Source organism: Martes martes (assembly GCF_963455335.1).
Source record: "Martes martes genome assembly, chromosome: 1".
In the NCBI taxonomy this organism is placed as follows: domain Eukaryota; kingdom Metazoa; phylum Chordata; class Mammalia; order Carnivora; family Mustelidae; genus Martes; species Martes martes.
Genome location: NC_137888.1, coordinates 39,725,795 through 39,744,540, shown reverse-complemented (window position 1 = coordinate 39,744,540; position 18,746 = coordinate 39,725,795). Strand labels below are relative to the sequence as shown.

The window sequence follows — 18,746 nt, the reverse complement described above, 5'->3', positions numbered from 1 at the left end:
CTGGAAAACAAAATCATACTTTATCAACTTCTTAAGATATGACAAATGCCTCAAAATGTGAAGTGTTGCAAGATTAAAAAAACACAATTCTAAAATTAGGGCTTTTGATGGCTAGGTATTTGCACATAACTTTGAGTGCTTTAGTGTATATACTGGTTTCTACTTTGATAAAACCTCCATCTCAAAGGCGATTTTATTCCATCAGTTTTCACCGTGTGTGAATACTCTGATATATACTAATTATAAGACAAAGAAATAAAAAAGAGAGGCAAGATGCAAGGTGAACTGGAAATAAAGGTCTCTTGAATAGCTAAGAGGCAGAAAGTTGCAAAAGATGAGTGAGTATCAATAATTCCTGGTTTAATTGAGATAGTTTCATTCAATGTTGGCTGATACTGTTTTGAAATAGATGAAAAATTGATATAATGTAACCACATATTGCCCACTTTATAAAAAAATAGAGCGACTACAGCAATGTCAATTTATATTGTATAAAAAAGTGAAGGTAGTTGAACACTAAAATGGGTTATTGAGGGAAGTTACATAATATTCTTTCCTTGAGGTTTCATTATATAAGAAAACAACCATCTGTCTTGGAGATCGTGGGTATAGAAGATTACGTTAGGAAGGTTCTCTGAATTTTTAGCTATTTAATTTTGTGAAGTAGTTCGAAAGAGTGAAATGCCATAGAGAGAGACACCATTGAATAGAGAAAGACGTTTTTGAGATGATTTTTCAAAAATCAGTTCTACCCAAGGGTATTTGTGAGGTATTCAGGGCCATGTTTTCTTTCTTTCTTTTTTTTTTTTAAAGATATTATTTATTCATTTGACAGGCAGAGATCAGAAGTAGGCAGAGAGGCAGGCAGAGAGAGAGGGGGAAGCAGGCTCCCCGCTGAGCAGAGAGCCCGATGTGGGGCTCGATCCCAGGACCCTGGGACCATGACCTGAGCCGAAGGCAGAGGCTTAACCCACTGAGCCACCCAGGCGCCCCTCAGGGCCATGTTTTCTTTATGGGAGCTTTCACCATGAGCAACTGGGGAGTCAGAGAAGTCCCCTTTGATGCCCTTGGTGCCAAACACTATGGTTTATTCAGTTAGGGGAAATAGAGACGAAAAAGCCTCAATTCTGGCATCCAAGGACTCACTGGTCTAATTGGAGAGAAGACATAAAAATAAATAAACTACAAATAGCTTGGTGAGTTCAGCACAAAAGCTTGCAAAAGGTTCATAACCACGGATCAGGAGTGAGTTGTTTTCTGGCTAAAGGAAGGGTCTGGAAAGGAAAGCAAATAAATCTGAATTTTGGCAAATGACTAAGAATCTCCCAGGTAGAGAAGACATCCAGAGCTAAGTGAAGAACAGAGAGGAAAGCCTCATGTGTGAGCTGAATGTGATGTGGGAAGTTCCCTACCGCTGAAGCATAGCTCACCGCAGGTGGGCAACGTGGAGCGGTGGGAAGGAAGCTGGAGCAGAAATCCAGATGAACCAGGGCTAGAAGTGGGAGCTAAATAGCTTGGCTTGATGCCAGAAGGAATGGGAAGCCATCAAAGTATTTTAAGCATAGGACAGAACTAATCTTTAAAATTAATTTGTTGACAGTATGGGACAAACAACTCATGGGGGCAAGGCTTGGTCCAGGGATATGAGGTTAAAAGTATTTAAAAAGGCCCAGACCAGGCATACTGAGTTAAACTAAGCTTGGGGATGATAAGGAAAGTAGATTCAAGGGACCCATCAGACTGATTGAGTTTGGCTGGCATGCAGAAAAATTTTACAAAAGGAATCTGGGAGTTTCTTCAATAGGATATGGAATATAAGAGACTTCTACATTTAGGGGAGAAAAAAGATGTGTTTAATTGTGAACCTGTTGACTGGACCTAGAGGTCATCTCTCTGTCCATATGGTGATCTCCAGGTGTATAGCTTAGTGAGTAGGTTTGGGCTGGATATGTTCAAGAGAGGGAAATTTTCCCAAGTCCACGTCCCACTGGGGCTATACAACATGACTTCACTTGCACTAGTAATGGCATTAAATAACACTGTATCACAAACTGAGGAATTCCCTTTTTAATGCTCTTTCCCTTTGGATGAAGCTCTTGAGAGAGTTGCAGTTTGTTGAAGATTTCTTTTTAACTTTTGCTATCTCCCTTATAAGCAGAGGGGAAGTTGGCCTCAGGCTCAAGGCTTTTAGCTGGCAATAAACACCTGATTAAAATTTAATAAGATTGCTACCTCTTTTGTTGTTGTATTACATTTCTTAATCATTGCCTATTAGTTGTGAAGTAATAATTGATTTTACACTAACTACAGTGATATAATAATTTATTTTTATTTTAAGATGTGATTCAAATTAAAGAGAAATTATGTAAAGAAGAAATAATGTAGTGTGAAAGTATGGAAAACTCATGAATGTAGTATGTATTGGGACTTGGATACAGCAAAAGAGAACCATTAATAAGCAATGTTAGAACTGAGATTCATCCTCACTTTTGAAATAACTAGGACCATTATCTCATTTGGAGGTAACTGAAAACATAGTAGGTAATAGTATTATTTTATAAGAATGTGTAGGAAGGATTCCTGATACTTATGGATGCACTTCAGTGAGTCTCTTAATTGACAAAAATTATCTGCAAATATTTCTACCTAAGTGCATTAGTTTTCTGGGAAGAAATACCATAGTTGTTTGTTCCTTTTTGTTTTTAGATCCTCAAAGGGATCTTTGACCAAAGGAGAATAAGAAAAATGAATGCAGAAGAGAGCCAAGGATAGACAGTGGAAGAGGATCACCAAATGAATGGAGAAGTAAAATTCAAAAACAAATAAACTGGACCAAGAGAGTGCTGTCACTAACTTTCTTCAAGAGCAGGAAAGTTATCTTTGAGTCTAATGGAAGAGAAGGCATGGATGGTTAATCGTTAACTTTGTCAATTACTCCTACATAGTTTAGCAAGCTAAGGTTTCAGTGATCAGTAGCCTCTGGTTTAAAGGTATGATGACATCGCTTCTTGGCCTTTTGGCTAAGATCAAGTGTAAAGGTATGATGACAGTGGCTACAGGGGTTTCAGGGGGTGATAGGGGTGGAAGTCAGGCTACGGTGGGAAAGGAGTTAATGGGAGGGGAAGAGATGGTGAAGAGAAAAATTGGTTTTATTCTAGAAGCTGGCTAAGAAAAGGAATTATTAGGACTCGATATAAGGGTTGTTCAGGATCATGACAGTCTTTTCTGTTTGCTTAAGGATGAGAGTGATATGATCTTAATAAATTTATTCGATGGAGTCATTAAATAAAGAAGTTAAAGTTGAAGGTTATAAAAAGAATGAACAATGAAGTAAGGTTCAGATTGGAAGGGGGCAATTGTAGGATCCAGAGCAGCGGTGGAGATCAGCTTGACTGTAGGATTGGATCGGAGGAGAGTAGCTGAGCAGTTTAATACACAAGAGTCATAAGAGGGGAGGGAGCTTCATTCCTGGGGGTGTCTGAATTCCTAGTAAAGAAGAATCATCCTGAGAGCACAGGGGGCAGGGACAGAGACAGAGTTATGAAAAGGGTGGCAAGCTATTCTCAGGCTACTTTGGAAAAGTAGAGAGAATGCCAACCACTGGTAAAAAAAAAAAATGCCAAGCAATGGTAAGAAAAGCTTTGATGAGAGGTTAAGTGTTCAAATGACATTAGAACTAAGACTTTACAGTAGTATCAATTAGAAAAGCTTATACAAATGTCCGAGGCAGCACTTAGCTCTAGGAACATAGGAGACTGACCAAAGGACTGATACAGGTCTGGCGCTTTGTAGGAGAAGGCACTGTCCTCATTCCTAGTGTTGCTAGTTCTCTCCCTCACTAGGTTCTGGAATGCTATCCTCTACCAACTATCAAAATTACTTTGCTTAGTTTTCTCTCTCTCTCTCTTTTTTTTCAAAGATTTTATTTATTAGACAGACAGAGAAACAGCAAGAGAGGGAACACAAGCAGGAAGAGTGGGAGAGGGAGAAGCAGACTCCCCACTGAGCAGGGACCCCCCCCCCCCATGTGGGACTCACTTCCAGGACCAGGGACCAGGGACCAGGACCCTGGGTTCAGGATTTGAGCCTAAGGCAGACACTTAATGACTGAGCCACCCAGGCACTCAGTTCTCTCTCTCTTTTTTAAAATCAGCTCTTCTGGGGTGCCTGGGTGGCTCAGTCGTTAAGCAGCTGCCTTCGTCTCAGGTCATGATCCCAGGATCCTGGGATCGAGCCCCACAAGGGACTCCCTGCTCAGTGGGGAGTCTGCTTCTCTCTCTCTCCCACTCCCCCTGCTCATATTCCCTCTCTTGCTGTCTCTCTCTCTGTCAAATAAATAAATAGAATATTAAATAAATAAATAAATAAATCAGCTCTTCCTTCTGCTGGTTCATTCTCATTGGTCTAATTCCATTAAAGTCCCTATTTTAAAAACAAATCTCCATGGCCTGCTCTAGCTACTTTTAATCCTCTTCCTGAAAGAGCCATTTTCTACAGAGTTTTCACTTCCTCACTTCCCATTCTTTCTTTTATCCTCATTATTATTTTATATTACATTTTTTTCAGATTCGTGTATAAAATTTTGTTTAGTATTTTGAATAACTATGTGCACATAACTTAGAGATATTAAAGTATATAGAAGACTTTATCTCCCTCCTATTATTGTACCCTACTTCAGTTTTCCTCCCTGTAGGCAACCACTATTATCTATTTTTTTTTTAATATATGACTTCGTACATAGGTTCATTTTTCTTTGTTTTTTAATAAATGATAATATACCATGCACACCGCATTGCAACTTTTTCTCTTTAATATACCTTGAAAATCTTTTCACGTTAGTACATAGAAAGCTGCCTTAATAATTTTAACAGCTGGATAGTAATCCATTGAATGAATGTACATAGTTTATTTGGCTTGTTTTCTATTCACAGGTATTTATTGCGTTCAATTGTTTACCTGTATAAAAAGCTGCAGGGAGTAACTTGGAACATTAATGATCTTTCCTAAGTCAAATATATCTGTAAGATAAATCCCTTGGACTGGAATCACAAGGTCAACAGTCTTTGTTCAATCTTTATCGGTCAATCTTTTATCACCACCATTTCAACTGAAATAGCTCTTATCAAGGCCAAATAAAATCTCAAGGTAATTCTGTGTCTTCATATAACTTAACTCTTCTACAGCATTGGACATGGCTGATTCTTACTTCTTCCTTCTTAAAAATACTTTCTTCCTCTGGCTTCCATGACTTTACATCCTTCTGCATTTTCCTCTATTTCACTGACTGCTCCTTCTCAGTTTTTTTTCTGGCTCCTACTCTGCTCCTACTCTGCTCCTACTCTGTTTCTTTTTCTTGGTCCTACTCTGTTTCCTACTGGAAACAGTGTCCATGTTTTGGATTGTTCTAGAGCTCTTTTCTCAGTATGATGCTTTAAATACATTTTCTCCTTAAATCATTTCATAAAGCCCCATTGTTCTAAATATCATTTACACAGTAGTGACTTACACATTTTTATCTACAGCTCCGACTTTTCCCCTGAGCTCTATCCCAACTACTCTTGTGATGCTTGCCTCTGAAGATCGAATCGGCTGCTCAAAACTTAACTGCTTTTCCTTATTCTTCCCATGTCAGTTGGTGACAGCTGCACTCTTTCAGCTGCTCTGATCAATATCCAGGCACGAATCTTGATCCCTTTCCTTCCGTCAGCAACCACATCTCATACGTCATGAAGTCTTGTCACCTTTGCCTCTAAATATATCCAGGGTTTGGCATATCCACTGCTATCACTCTAGTCAACCATGAGGCTAGGCAACTAGTAGCTTCCTAATAGTCTCCTTTCTTTTCCTCTTATCTTTAAAAATTTATTTCAATACAATAGCAAGAGGATCCTGCTAAAACTGTTTCCCAATAGAAATGCTTTAATGGGGGCGCCTGGGTGGCTCAGTGGGTTAAAGCCTATGCCTTCGGCTCAGGTCATGATCCCAGGGTCCTGGGATAGAGCCCCACATTGAGCTCTCTGCTCAGCGGGGAGCCTGCTTCCTCCCTTCTCTCTCTGCCTGCCTCTCTGCCTACTTGTGATCTGTCAAATAAATAAATAAAATCTTTAAAAAAAAAAAAAAGAAATGCTTTAATGGCCTCCTATAGTACATACAAGAAAAGAGAAACTCCATACCATGGGTTAAAAGGCCTCCTATTACTTCTGAGAGAAGGAAACACCATCAGGAAGTTGGAGAAATTATCAGGTCCATACAGTCCCCTCGCATTAATACTTATGTGCACTCATTGATATAATTTTTGCTTATTTATGTTCGGTCCTAGGCTCTGACATTTCTCTTTGCACTTTTCAAGTGGAAGTAATAATTTCTCTCTTTTTTTCCTCCTTTTAAAAGATTTACTTATTTATGTGTGTGTGAGAGAGAGAGCAGGGGTGGGAGGGAGGGACAAAGGGAGAGGAGAAGAGAATCTCAAGCAGACTCCCTACTGAGCATGGAGCCTCGTGCAGGGCTCGATCTTACCCTTGAGAGCAAACCCAGGCTGAAACCAAGACCTGGGCTGTTAATGGACTGCACCACCCAGGCACTACTCAAGTGGAAGTAATGACTTCTGTTACAGATGCCAATTCTGAGTTTCCCTACTGCACTTCGAGAGTTCATCACTTTTAGAGAAGAAGTGAGTATTTCTTGTCTGTCTAATTTAAGGCTGAGGGAACAGAAAAGCAAGGTTTCTCACTGGGGGGTACTGGGCTATGGTTCTATATCAGATCACTACATATATTTCCCTATGGGTCTCAGGACTCCACCACCTAAGGATTATTAGTGCTTTCAGTTAATAGCAATCAGGAAGCAACACACTACATCTTGTTTACTCTGCCGCAAACGGTATCTCTCCCACTTCTTAAATTCATATTGAAAAAAAAAAGAGAGAATCCTGCCATGACCTTTCAAATATTACCATATCCATGTTGTTTTACACTAGCTATTTATTACTAATATACTAGAAAGTGCCCTTTAAAAATCTTTGGAGTGATTTCAGTAATAAATAAAAAGACACCATACTTAGTAGATAAGAAAATTCAAACTATCATTCCTCTCATTTCCAGTTAAGAATTATGTTGTAATTTTGCAAGTCTTTTAAAGGAGATATGCACCCAAATCTAGACTAACCCCCCAAAATTTTGCTAAGAAAGTTGTGTATTATTTTTATTAGCAGCTTTATGAGTCTTTATAAGAACAATATGCTTAAGAACTTTATAAAATGAGTTAAGTAATACATTTATTTATTTAAAACTGAAAAGACTGCTTTTACAAATGTGCTTTTGCTCAATCCCAGACATCTATAAAACTTGCCTAATGAGATGAACTCTCAAAACTTGAATTATTCTTTAAATCTTCCTTCCAACAGAGCTCTTTATATATTGTTGAAAGGGAACACACCCTTGATATAACTTAGCTCTGTAATAAGCCTCAGAGGACCAGGCTTGACAAAAGATTCATACTGACCAAAGGAGGTGTAGGAAAATATATTAAAATATCTTGGACAAAATAAATTGCTTTTCACATCTGGAAACTCCAAAGCTGATATCAGGCAAGCAGAACATTTGTTCTAGAAACATCTGAGTTTAATGAACAAGCTACCTAAATTATCGAAAAATACTTCTGATTGGAAAGAGTGAATAACTACTTTCATTACTAAGACCAACTGACACACAGATTTGAATGGAGTGGAGAGGAGCACGAACACTTGCCTTGGAGGAGACACACCGTGATGAAGCTCAAACCTGCCTAGGAGTTAATCTGGAGAGGGGGAAAGGCAAAGAGAAGGAGGAACAGCTATTGTAACCCCAGAGGGATGGAGAGGCTTCCTCAGGTTTGCTCTGGCTCTTGATTGACAGTCCAACTCCCCAGTGAAAACCAGCTGAGAGTCCAGTTCTCCTTCGTCAGCAAATACATGGACAAAGGGGGCAACTCAAACCTAATGATTTAGATTTTTGATCACCAAATCAAATTTCAAAGATTTGTATATAAATGGAACCAGAGTGAAACCCATCTCGAACTTGGTTCATTTTCCTGGCGTTTGGTGTAGCACACCCACTAAAATTTAGTCAAACGGCAGTGATTACGTAGATATTCCAGAAAAAAATGATGTGAGTGGCTGATGCCTCTTCCTCCTTCTGTGGTCTTAAATGTACACTGAACTAATCAGCTTAACTATATTACAATCGTCAACGTGTCAGGGAAATACTTCACAGGCAGAAAACGAAGTCTTCTCAAGGTTTCTTCCAAAGTGCGTGGAAGTGCATCCTCAGCTCTCATCCAGTGCGCTACGGGGACGCCTCTTTCGTGCAAGTGGAAATAACCCAAAAGCCCATTCAGCATTTGAGGCACCCCAAATGCTCCTCTCCGCATAGATCGTCTCTTCATCTCCTGCGTTTCATTTCCTAACTTTCCGGGCGCACAGATGCGGCTTTCCAAGCCCCTTCGGGGACTGGAACCCTATCAACCCCCACCCAGACCCCCTTTCTCTTTTGCTCAACCGCCCCCTGAACCCGGCGCCTTCCTCATCGGACAAGACCTGCCTCCGCCCAGACACCGTGCGGCCGCGAGGTGGAAGCTCTCTCCTGCCCTTTACCTCACTGGTTCGCACCCGCGGGAAAACAAGTTAGAAAACTGCAACCCTTTCCCTCCGATCTACGCCTCCTCCCGGCTCCTCACATTGCTCTAACCATTCTCCCCAGAATCATCCCAGCGGAGGAAGGATTCGAAGACTCTACTGTCCTTCCAGGGCTGAATTCTGGCCGGTTCCCGGTCTCCACCCTACCGGCTCCTCAAGGTAGGAGCGCCGGAAGCCTGCACGCCGAGTGGGGTGTCGCAGACTCCGACCGCCACCCCTCGCCCTCGGGCCTAGGTCGGGCCCCTCCCTGCCAGCCCCGAGCACCTGCTTGGCCCAGGACCACTCCTGCTCCCCGCAACTTAGCCCCCAGAGAGCAAAGGTTGCGGGCTGAGTGGGAAAGGGCAATTCTTGAATTCCAGCGCTGCTCGTTCACCCCAAAGAACTGTCGGAAAGGAATCAGGCTCCAGCCCCGCAGGGCTTCCTGGCCCTCCCGCCGAGGACGGACACTGCCCCGGGCTCCCCCGCGCCGCTTCCCCACTTGCGCGCCAGGCTTCGGCGCGACCCGCACACTCACCGGGAGCGCTGCCCCGCAGCAGTCCGGAGCCAGGAAGGCGGCGCTCCGGGTCCGGGGGAGCGAGGGGGACTGCTACCGTGCGGGGCGACGGCCGCGGCCGGGCGGAGAGTGGCGCGTCCGGGCTGCTCTCTGCGCCGCGGGCTGGCTGCGCGCTGCGGGACTCGGGCGCGGCGCCCGGCTGGGTCCGGAGCGCGGGCGGGCCGTCGCCAGACGCTCGCCACCACCCCTAACACTCCTTTCTTCTTGCCTTCATCTCTTCCTTCAACACCCCTTTCTCATTTTGCTTCTCTCACTTTTCCCCCTTCCTCCCTCTTCTCTCAGCCGTCTCCTCCCTCGTCTTGCACTGGTGCGTGGTGAAGGGCGGGGGAGGGAAAAAGTCCCGTCTCTTTAACTTGAGTGATACCTTGGAGATTGTCTCTTCACGGAATCTGGAAATGACGTGAACACCTTTCCGAAAACATCTACAATAAAACGACTTTAGTCTCCTTTTCCTTTTGGTTCTCTCTGGCGCGCGCTGCTCTCTCTTTTGATTGAGGGGCTAGGAAGGAGGTGAGGTCAGATAAGGAAAGCGAAGAGGGGGTTAGAGGCAGCAGTCTTCACAAGTGGGATTGAGAACCACCCTTTGAGCGGGCCCAGAGATCTGTTTATCCACAGTTTCGCAGTTTCACAATTTCACATTTCCTCAAAAAATGAGGTGGGGCGAAGGATGACAAAGGAGATAGGCAGGGTAATGGGACCTGAGTTTATTCAAGGCTTTATTCTAAGGCATCCATTGTGGTTTATTCTCCACTTTCTTAGAATACATCTCTAGTGTTTTGATCCGGATGTGACCTTGAGAAAATACTTGGCTTTTTCTGTTGCTGGCTTAAAATCATGTTTCCAGACTAATGTTTCATAGCCCAGGAGACAGTCCCTTCAGCTGTAGCCTACCAGGAATTCCCCTAGAAACCTGAGTGCTTCTTGGATGGTGGCAGTTCTCCAGCCGTGGAACAGGTCTCTAAAGCGGAGAAGAGTAGGACAAACTTTTTTACAGAGCACCAACCCCACAGTTCACAGATTGCCCCTCCCAGGACTGTTTCACCCTGGGCCTGCCTTTTATATTCTTTTCCCCAGAAACTGAACTCCTGTTACTGAAGATCCTTTCTGCTCTCCCACTTCTCAAAACTTTCTGCCTTCCAAAGGACCATCTTCTTTATAGCTAAAACCTGTGTTTTCCAGCCCATCTTTCTTCTGTTGGTGAGGTCATCTTTGTTCTTTGGAATCATGAATTTAAATGAGATATTGTATAAAAACACTATACATGATGCTTGGCACTTAGTTGCCAAGAAATGTTAGCCAAATCATTACGGGTAATGATTTCAGATTATCATTGACATTTATTTCATGTTTTTATTCTTTCACATAATTCTGAAACAAGGGAACTTGACTCTCTGCCATGATTTGCACAGTTTCAGCCCTTGTCTCTTATAAATGTATGACTATGTGGTAAAGGTTACTCATTTTGGAAAGCATAGTGAAAATAATCATAGAGGAAGCCAAAATTTATAGCTTTCCTAATAGAACACAGTAATTTCCCCCAGAAGATATAATATTGACCACCTTGATTTTACACTTGTATCCAGAGTAATTTGTAACAAATCTTGTAGATAACAGCCAAGGGAAGAGTCCAAGGTTATGGCACCTCAACAAACAGAGGGGGAATATATCTACCTTCTACACAGAGGGATGTTCCGAGATGCCGTGTGTGGACTTGGGCAACTGGAGTTACCAATTCTCAAGTACACCCGGGGAGTAAATTACGTGTATTAAGTGAAGATATGGGAAAGACCTTATCCATAATACAAGGGCGGCGGCGGGGGTGGGGGGCGGCAGATCTAAGGTTTCAGTTGTTTCTGCTGTTGCAGCTGCAGCAAAGAAATTTGCTTAGGTATCAGTGATGAAAAGATACCTTGCATGTTACAACAGGATGTTGTACCCCAGAGCTATTCCATTTGCTATTCAGTTAACAGATACTAAACCCAGTAGCAAGACACAATCACAGCACTCAGTGAGGGTTATTCTGAGTAACTAGAGGATGAGTAAGTAGGGTGCTTTCTTAGCTATCCTACTATATCTTAGAAGCCTGAGTCTCAGTGAGAAAAAGACCAGAAGCTCAGTCAGTTATTAATTTCACTGCATTTAGGTCGTTTAAGATGAATTAAATCATCACAGACAAGTTCTTTTCAAAAACTTAGAGGAAAGATCCAGAAAGTGTCAGTGCTTATAAAGATCTTGTTTGTTTTTAATCTTAAATATTCAGGGACATGTATTAATAGGCAAGATGCCAATAGTCTATTTCTTGAGATTTTGCCAGAAAAGAGATTTTCATTAAGGACAAATTGCACTATTTTGATACTATTGACTGGTCTCAGTTAAGACTAAGTTGAAGCTCCCTTTTTCCTTCCAATTAAGCTGACTGTACTGTTCCAATAACTACAAAAGCCAGACATAAAGTGTAAAATTAAGGACAAAGTTGAGAATTTGTAAGAAGATGTAAGTAGTGTAGACAGAATCGACACAAATAGTGCAGGGTTACATAATCCTGCAGGTATTAAAGGTAACCTGCCTTTAATGGCTTATATTTTCCTTAAGTTATTTGCTTACCTACAGAAGATAAACCTGGCCTTATAAACCTCACAAGTAAGATCCACTGACTCATTCCATCACATCAAAAGTCACTTTTTAGGAGCACTATTTTTTTTTTAATTTATTTATTTGTTAGAGAGAGAGAGCGAGCGAGCGAGCACAGGCACAGAGTGGTAGGCAGAGGCAGAAGGAGAAGCACGCTCCCCGCCGAGCAAGGAGCCCGATGTGGGACTCGATCCCAGGACGCTGGGATCATGACCTGAGCTGAAGGCAGCCGCTTAACCGACTGAGCCACCCAGGAATCCCTAGGAGCACTATTTTAAGTACTGCTTTTTCTATTTTGGAAAAAGTACTGCAGAGTAAAATGAAAACTCATAATGCAAATTAAAGCAATCAAATAAACAACGTCTCCCTAAGTTTATGGGAAAAATGTTATATTTTTTGCATAATAATTTATATTGACTTCATTCATTCATTAAATTGATAATTGCTCAGTTCTTTTGGAAAGAAGTCATATGAAAAAGGTATTTACCACAGAGGTTGAATACATATAATCGAATAATTCCATAACATGCAGGGGAAGACTAGATTGGAAAATAATCCCATTATAAAATAATGCTTATTTTCTTGTAAGTAGAAAATATGTCGAGGCAACTCTCAGGAGAATACTGTAATACTTAGAACACCAACAGAAAAACTGGGTTCATAGTTTAGATTGGTTCTTTTATATATAAATCATTAAAATTCTCATTCTATTTAGCTAAATTCATGAGTTATTTTCCAAACAAGTGATAGGGCAGAAAGATAACTAGAAGGTTGCTGATCTGTCTCTCTGGAAGAATCTTTTTTTTTTTTTTTTTTAAAGATTTTATTTTATTTTATTTATTTATTTATTTATTTATTTGACAGAGAGAAATCACAAGTAGGCAGAGATGCAGGCAGAGAGAGAGGGAGAAGAAGGCTCCCCCCTGAGCAGAGAACCCGATGCGGGGCTCAATGTGGGGCTTGATGTGGGGCTCAATCCCAGGACCCTGAGATCATGACCTGTGCTGAAGGGAGAGGCTTAACCCATTGAGCCACCCAGATGCCCCCTCTCTCTGGAACAATGTTACGGTAAGTAAACTGGGCACAGTTAGTTTATTGGGCAGAAAAGTAGTGAACAAGATAAACACAAACACTTAAATGATATTCTTTTGTGTTGCCAAGTTATTCTTTGGTTCCACAACTGAAAGAATGGCAGCATGATGTTTTGCACACTAGATGTAATATGAATGGGCAAAAAAGTTGAAGACTATATGAGTATAAAAACAAGTAGTTATTCAGTCTACTACGATGGTATGATGGAAGACTAATTGTCGATCACCTTTAGTTAAAAAGATATGAACAACATGAAACTGCTATATATTCTAACCCTTCAAGTAAGAGATAGTCAGTACCAATACCATTTTTTAATAATTTTGATGCTGTTCTCAGTTATTTTATCATTGTGTCTTACCTTTAGCCATTATTTATATTAGCCTTAATATTTTCAATACCACTTCACAATTTCTCATTTAGTCTGCATTTCTTAAGGCAACAGGAAAATGGCAGTTCTCTCTCTGTATTCATGAGAAAATTATGCATAAGGCTCATAAAGGAGACTTGCATTAGAGCTGAACTAACTTGACTCAATTTCTTCTGGCCATTAACCAGTTTAGTGACCTAAAGACGATATTTAATTTCTTCCAGTTTCAGCTTCCTAAGAATCCAGGTGGGATTAATGCTAAATCTATTTCTAGAAGTTATCCTGAGTATACTGGGATATACTATATAAACTTTCATAGAAAGAGTAAAGTATTACACAACAGAAGATCAAATTTATATAAAGAAAATTAGCAAAGAAATCAGAATAAAACCATCAGATTTTGACACTTTATGAAATATCATCAAAATTTCTAGTCTTTAGCTCAGAATGTTATCATGTCAACACATAAACCAAATTTTAAAGGGAAGATACTTCACAAAAGCTTAGCCTGAGAGGGTGCTTTGCATGCATGTATAGCAGTGAGGACTCAGTCAATTGGAATACTGAATGGCAACATTGAGAAAAAACAGTATGTACTTAAGATAAACATGGCTTTCGCTCTTGTCCCCACAATGTCCTGCTGGTTATTTCTACATAGATGTAGTGATAGAGATGATGCTGGTAAAAACAAGGATCTTTTGAAAAATCAAAGTAAAACCCTATGCTGGATCATTGCCAGGTCTTTTTTTCCCTGCCCCCTCCCCGCTTTTTAAGATTTATTTATTTATTTGAGAGAGAGAGATTACAAGCAGGAGGCAGAGGGAGAGGAAGAGAGAATCCCAAGCAGACTCTGTGCTGGGCATGGAACCCCACACGGGGCTCAATCTCAGGACCATGAGACCATGACCTGAGCTGAAACCAAGAGTCAGACACTTAACTGACTTCAACATACAGATGCCCTTGATGAGATATGTAAAACAGGCTCTACTGTAATTAATGTCTATTACTGGAAATTTAGTAAGACAAAAAAAAAGTAGACTTTGCATGTTTAAAATGGAACAAAATTACCCCAGAACTTTAGTATTTAAGAGATTGATATGTGTCATTGATGGAGAACAAATTGTGATTACTAAAAATTAATATGTTTATTATGTTTTTGTATAAGGCTTCTTCTTATGAATGTGAAATAAGACTAACCAGCTAACAGCTTGGTAAAGCTGTTGATAAATTGTTATTGCTTGATTAAGTACAACTCTCAAAGGATTTTAATACCATTTGTTCAAAGCCCCATGTTAATTCTGTAACCATTTAAAGTGCCTTGATAGTAATAGCCAAAGGTGAAAATAGTCCAATGCAGCAGTTGATTACTACGAGTAAGCCTGCTTTTATAACTAGAGTTCTACTAAGACTATCTGATGAAGTAGCTAAGTTTCTTTGAAATTAGGTTCACCCAGAAAGCTTTTAATTTTCCAAGAGAGAAAAAACTTTTAATCATTTTTAATTATAAATACTTCCTTATATTACCTTAAAAAGCACATATTAACATATGTAATGGTATTTGTGAATTCATTTTACATATGTGTTTATACTGCTTTGGGACGGAGACTCCCATTTAATTGTTTTTCTTGTATGATACCTGAAACAGTGTCTATCTCGTTACTTCATCATTTATTACACTTTGTTGTAATTTGGGGAGGCGTTGCATATTTGTCTCTTTTCTTCTAGACTCTGAGCTATTTTAAAGAGAAACTTTCATTCTTCTTTGCTTACTCTTAACAATTTGCCTAATGCCTAGAAATTGGAAAATGCTCAGGAATCTTTTAAATGTATGCATGGATATATCAGGTACATATCTTTAATTTTATAATAAATTAAGCCTAGTAATTTCTGTTTTTCAAAAATGGTATTTATTGAATGGTATAAGTTACTCAGTTCCTTTTATAGAGCTATCCAATGATGCTATATAAAATATCCCTCCTTTCTCTTTTCCCACTGTCCCTCTGGCTTTCCATGTAGGAGGTATTTTCAATGTCTGGTGTTCTTTGGATGTGCATTAATAATTAAACCTGGGACACAGAGGCTCTGTGTGCCAGGTTGTGCCTACCCAAGAATGGGCTTCATTAACATTGATGGGTACGTGAGTCATATATGCCATGGAAAGAGAATCTGTTTTCTGGGGCTGTCCAATTCCTACCGAAAAGAATCTTCCAGTCTATTTCAGAAGGCATTCTAGAAACAGTAGGGGGTAAGGGAATTGGGGATTCCAGGTTTTATTATGGAAATTTTCACTTAATCTTCCTGCATCCTGTCTTACATGTCTTGTTTTCCATACAGAACATCTCTGGTGCAATTTTCCTGGAGAATAAATCTCCAGTCTCTGTCCTGGAGTGAAGATAGAGAAATTATTGCCTGGCTACAATGTACCATCATGGGACCTAGACATAGCTTTCAGCTATGCTTACAAGACTTACCAACCAACACAACTGTTTTCAGTACTATGCTTTGCCCACCTCTAAGATGCCTTGTGCTCTCCAGCTCTGAGCCTTTCATGGGTGTGGAGGCACAAGCCTCACTCATCTATCTGCTTTCAGATTTCTCATCGCCCAGTAAAATATGGAAATTTCATGTATGTTCTCCTGTTGTTTTATTCCTTATGGCTCATCTCCATTTAATTCTTTCTTTCTTCTTCTTCTTCTTTTTTTTTTTTTTTAATTCATTTGACAGACAGAGATCACAAGTTGGCAGAGAGGCAGGCAGAGAGAGGGGAAGGGAGGCAGGCTCCCCACTGAGCAGAGAGCCCCATGAAGGGCTCCATTCCAAGACCCTGGGATCATGACCTGAGCAGAAGGCAGAGGCTTTAACCCCCTGAGCCACTCAGGCGCCCCCTCCATTTTATTTCTTAACTGCCATTTTATAAGGGATGTTATGGATAAATGCACAAATATATGTGTGTAATGAACCTCTCAGCATTAAAGGAGCATCCCTCTATGAAATAGGTAGGCAAATGTTTGGCACCAAGTACTATCTATTATTATATACTACGCTTTTTTACGACATAGTATTACAATATACAAAACTTACATGTCATTTTGCCCTTTTTATTGTTATATTTTATTGCCTATTTGTCATAACTGAAACTGTCTATTTTTTAAGTTGATGGTATAATAATGGAGAATTATTTGTCTACAGTTGCCTAAATTTTTCTTGTTCTTCTGCTTTGGGAGCAGAATTGGAGACTCCAATTTCTATTTGTCTCCTATTTTCTGTACCTCTACCTCTGTTTTTCCTTTCACTTTAACTTTCTTTTCCGAATGGTGATACCTCAATGAGAGAGTTATATTATTTTGTAATAATATACAGTTGGGTCTTAGATCAGTTGCTTTTGATTATTCTCTTTTTCCCTATGTTTTCTTCTATATGATGAAAAGTGTTTCCTATTCTATAACTGTTTGATATGTAACAGAAAAGAAAAGCTTCTTTTTGCCGACATCCTCCTGTAGAACCTAGAAACGATATTCTATTAAGTAACAACTTTGGACTATCCTATTGCTATAGTAGATAAATACAATAGAAATTTCAGCAGAATACAGCAAATTGGTAGTAATTGTCACTGAAGGATAATGATTATACTACTTCCTCTATTAAAAGCTACCATGTATGGAATCTAATACCATGCGAAGCAGAAGCACACTACCCGTACTGTATTGTAGTATCAGGAGAATGTATCATTGTACCTATTTCACTTATAGGGAAACTGAGGCTTGGAGAAGCTAAGTAACTTTCATAGGGTTAATCAGCGAGTAAGTGGCATATACTGGATTGAATCCATCTTATGACTAATCCCAAAGAATGTTTTTCCTCTCGAAACACTATTATTAAAACACAGTTGTGGGGTGCCTGGGTGGCTCAGTCATTAAGCATCTGCCTTCAGCTCAGGTCATGATCCCAGGGTTCTGGGATCGAGCCCCTCATCAGGTTCCCTGCTCAGTGGGAAGCCTGCCTCTCCTTCTCTAACTCCCCCTCCCCGCCCCACTTGTGTTCCTTCTCTCATTGTGTCTCTCTCTGTCAAATAAATAAACAAAACCTTAAAAAAACCCCACAGCTGTGTATATTAATTTTAAAGTCAAAGGTATTAAGAATGGTTTTGTGTTGCTATACAGTAAGTTTTTTAAGGTCTGAGTTTTTGTTATACTATTATGTTTTGGTTATTATGTTATTTGTTCTTATATATAATGGCTATATTATAACACTCTTTATATTATTATAAAGTATGTGTTATTACTATTATTTGATTATCTCTGTCCTACCAGTTTCAACTCCAGCCCTTATCTTGTTGTTCAGCCCTGTCCCTAGGCCTCTTCTCTTCCTTTTATCCCTTCTCTGCTCCTTTGCTATCACCAACACAAGCTCACACCCTATAGTCTTGTTTAACATTTTTATTGAGATGCAATTCATATACCATAAAATTTACCCATATAAAGTCTACATTCAATGGTTTTCAGTATATTTAGAGTTGTACAACCATCACTCTAATCAATCTTAGAACGTATTCATTACCTCCAAAAGAAATGCGATATCTGGGGTTCCTGGGTGGATCAGTTGGTTAAGTGTCAGACTCCTGGTTTAGGCCAGGCCATGATCTCAGGGTCATGGGATTGAACCCTGTCAGGCTCTGTGCTCAGCTGAGAGTCTGATTGAGATTCTCTTTTTCTTTCTACCTCTCCCTCTGCTCTCTTCATTCTCTCTCTCTTTCTCTCTAAGATAAATAAAAAATTCTTTGAGGAAAATGCCACATCCATGAGCCCTTACTCCATATTTCCCCCATTCCATTCCCTTGTCCGAGGTGACCACTAATCTACTTTCTATTTCTATAGATTTGCCTATTCCAATCATTCAGTGTAAGTAGAATATACAATATGCGCTCTTTTGTGACTGACTTCTTTCATTCAATATTTTTCCAAAGTTCATCGATGTTGCAACATGTATCAGTACTTCATTCCTTTGGATTGCTGAACAGTATTCCAGTATGTGAGTTTACTACATTTATCTATTCAGGAGGTGAAGACGTCTGAGTTGTTTCCAGTCTTTAACTGTTACAAATAATGATGCTATAAACACTCGTGTACAAGTATTTGCATAGTCATATGTTTTCCTTTCATTTCTTTCTAGATGTAAGAGCAGAATTGCTGGCCACATGGTAATTCTATAGCAACATTTTCAGGACCTTCCAGATGCCTTTTCAAAGCATCTGCAGCATTTTCATTCAATATGAGGCTACTAATTTCTCCATATCCTTGTCAACCCTAGTTATTATCTGACTTTTTTATTATAACCAACATACTGGGTACAATGTGGTACTTCATTGGAATTTTGATTTGCATTTTCCTAATGATTTAATGGTGTTGAGCATATTTTCATATGCTTATTAGCCA

The 18,746-nt window shown here is 40.0% G+C and overlaps 1 pseudogene across 1 annotated transcript in view; it reads right to left on the bottom strand.

The window, feature by feature from the left end:
* The window catches only part of LOC308338401 (UMP-CMP kinase-like), a 47,233-nt pseudogene extending 38,827 nt beyond the window's left edge, over nucleotides 1–8,406 (bottom strand). The window contains exon 1 of the transcript in view: nucleotides 8,218–8,406. The product of the transcript in view is annotated as a UMP-CMP kinase-like (transcript). The remainder of the gene's footprint in view (nucleotides 1–8,217) is intronic.
* Between the last annotated feature and the right edge of the window lie 10,340 nt (nucleotides 8,407–18,746).